This window comes from Tupaia chinensis, unplaced genomic scaffold (genome assembly GCF_000334495.1).
Source record: "Tupaia chinensis unplaced genomic scaffold, TupChi_1.0 Scaffold144247_1, whole genome shotgun sequence".
NCBI lineage: Eukaryota > Metazoa > Chordata > Mammalia > Scandentia > Tupaiidae > Tupaia > Tupaia belangeri.
In genome coordinates, this window is record NW_006204105.1 from 1554930 (window position 1) to 1558198 (window position 3269).

Genomic DNA, 3269 nt, shown 5'->3' on the forward strand with positions numbered 1-3269 from the left:
GAGAGAGAGAACCCCCCAAAAGCACATGATCACACCACAGTCCCTTCTCCATTTCTCCTTCCTTTTAGGATTTTGGACATGCATGCACATGCGACTGGTGTGCTTGTCAATCCACTGGACTGAGACGTGAACTGGCGTCAGCCAAGTGAAATCTGGCTCACTTAACCATTAGGCTATGATGCCGCCCATATTATTCTTAATAATAATAATGGATAACATTTATAGGGCTGTTACATGCCCATTGCTCAGGCCCCCACTCCAATTACTTCCACTAAAGAGTTATGGTAGGAGGGAACTTTAAAAAGTTTGTGAAAAAAGGGAATTAAAGTACAAGTATTTTTGGTGCAAAAAAAAGTAAAAATGGAATCCATGCATAGTTTTCTTCCATGAATTTTACAAACTTTTTTTTTTTTTGGAGAGAGATTATTGCTATAGGGCATGTGTCCTCACCAGAAAGACAGAAGAGACAGAGAGACAGAAAGCGAGAAATCATCCCCCGGGGGGGATGGTCATGCTGCAATCCCTTCTCCTCCCAGTATCTTGGGCATGCATGCACATGCACCTGGCATGAGTTTTAAGCCACTGGGTCTGGGATTCAAACCGTGGTCGAGTACATGGGAGTCCAGTGACATAGCCATTATGCCAACTGCTGGTCCTGAATTTTACAAACTTTTTGTAGAACTCTAGTATGATTCTTGATCATTTAAAACCTGAAGTATATACATAAAAAGTAGGGAAAAAGAATATAGGAATGGAAAAGAACTCAGTTATCTCCCAGTAGCTGAAACAACCTTAGATTCAATTTGTCTTAAATTGGAATATAATTTACATATGATACAACAAACCAAGCTTTTCTTTTTCAATTTGCTAAAGGATGCATGAACTCACCAGAGGACAGTGGAGAGAGAGAGAGAGAGAGAGAGAGAGAGAGAGAGAGAGAAAGTGAGAAAGAATTCCCCATGGGAGAAGACCATGCCATAATCCCTTCTCCTCCATTTCTCCTTTCAGGGTTTTGGGCACACACAAACACACACCTGGCAGGCTTTTCAAGCCACAGGGTTCAGGACTCAGACACATAGTCAGTCCATGGTATCCAGCCACCTTAACCACCATGCTATCAGCTAACCCACAAACCCATCTTAAGCATACAATCTGACAAGTTTTGACAAAATGGGTACAATGACTGCCACAATCAAGATATTGAACATTTTAATCACTGCAGGAAGTTTTCTTATCTCTGTCCAGTCAGGGCCTCCCCATCACAGAGGCCATTACTGTTGATTTCTATCACTGTAGCCTAATTGTGACTGTTACAGAACTTTCAAAAAATTTTTTTAGAGATTTGTTTTATTTTACTTACTATTATTTTTAATTTGTTATAGGGCATGTGTGCTCACCAGAGAGACACACACAAAGAGAGGGAAACTGAGAAAGCAAGCTGCTAGGCCTGGGATTCAAACTGTGGTCGGCCATGTGGGAATCCAGCACCTTAACCACCATGCCACACCCTGGCTCCCTGTAATAGAACTTTAAATCATTAGAATTAAGTATTTCTTTTTCTTTTTTCTCAATGAAATGCTTTGCAATTAACCTACGTATCTATCACTTGTATGAATAGTTTATAATAGTTTATTCTTTTTTTGTTATTGTTTGGTACTGTTTTATTATATGAGTATATTACAAATTTATTTATCCATTAGCTATTCATGGGCATTTGTGTTGTTTCCAGTTTGGAGATATTATAAATAGAGCTGCTATGAACATTCTTACGCAATTCTTTTTGTGAATATGGTTTCAGGTCTCTTGGATTAATGCCTCAGAGGAAAACTATTGAGTAACAGGGTAAGTATATTTTAAAAATAGTTATTATTTATTTACTTTTAGTTTGCCAGAGGGTGCTTGTGCTTACCAAAAAAACAATCTTCTCCATAGTGAATAGCCACATTGCAATCCTTTCTCTTCCATTTCTTCCTCTTTTTTTGTGATTTTGGGCACACACGCACATACACCCAGTGTATACCTCAAAGCCACTGGGCTTGGGGCTCAAATTGTGCAGTCGAACATGTGGGATCCAGTGGCTGTAACCACCAGAGCACTAGCTGGCCCAAGAGCAAGTGTATTTTTAACTTTGTAAGATAAAATGGTCCAAAGTAGTTACACCATTTTGTACTCCCACCTCTGAGTGTGAGCACTCTCGTTATTACACTTCACGTAGACTTCATGCTAATGGATCATCAGCACTAACCAGGATAGTTCTAATGACATAAATAGGTTCTTTCAAACCAATATCACAGGATGTTCTGTGCCCTAGAGACGCCTCATACTTTAATACTCTTGATAGGAGAAGGGTTTTCTGTTCACTGGGATTTAGGCCCAACATGCACATTTAGGAAGGTTGTTCAAGAACAGCAAGGAAGGACAGCCGTGCAACCTCAGCCCACCATGTAGGATCAAGCCCAACGACCAATTTGATTACAGATGTTCAAGCCCAATCACCATTATATCCAAGAACGATTTTGTAACAAGTTCCTATCCCATCTCTGAGAGCAATCAGAGAATTTATTTGCAGTCTATTAGCTAATTGTTCCCATACTGAGCACAGATCTTAACTAAATGCCCTAAGTGACATTTAAATTTCTGGTCTCTATTATGAAGCAGTTGATAAATTATCATGCTCATATCCTGCCAGTGAAGAATTTAGTTTACTTAAGATTGCAGCTGATTCTTGAGATCTCTAAAACAAAATGTGATGTAAATAATACAAGATAGGATATAAATACTGAGAAGATAGGGACTCTGTAATCAGAAGGGCTTTGCACTCAAGCTACATGGCATATAGCATCTTAGCACTGCTCTGGCCTCAGGTGACTCAAAGCCAATGTGGAACAGTAATTCCTGTTTCTACCCACCTACCTGCCACAGTACTGTGAGGTTCCAATGTGACATGGCTGCATTCAGATCCTGGCTCTGCCACTCTACCAAGAGTTTGACCACATCTGCGTTTAACTTCCCAAACAAGGGTTTTCATTCCTGTGAAATGAAGATGATAACATATACCTTATAGGATTGGTACGAGAGTTAGGTAATATGTGAAAAGCATACTCATGGTGGGTACTTGGTAAAGGGGAACCTCCATATTAAGTCAGCCACTTGCCTAAGTTATATTAAGCTAACCATCAATTGAATGGCTGTTTTCTCAGCCAAATGGCAGGCTCACTCAGGTGACAACCAACCTTCATTGAGCATCTACTATGAACCAGGGACACGGT

At 40.0% G+C, this 3269-nt stretch overlaps 1 long non-coding RNA gene across 3 annotated transcripts in view; it reads left to right on the plus strand.

Moving 5' to 3' along the window:
- LOC102472982 (uncharacterized) overlaps positions 1-3269 on the plus strand; it is a 52345-nt gene that overhangs the window by 806 nt on the left and 48270 nt on the right. For all 3 annotated transcript variants that reach the window (XR_001369594.2, XR_003547501.1, XR_337088.3), the window contains exon 2: positions 1799-1842. This is a non-coding gene — a long non-coding RNA (uncharacterized LOC102472982). The remainder of the gene's footprint in view (positions 1-1798; positions 1843-3269) is intronic.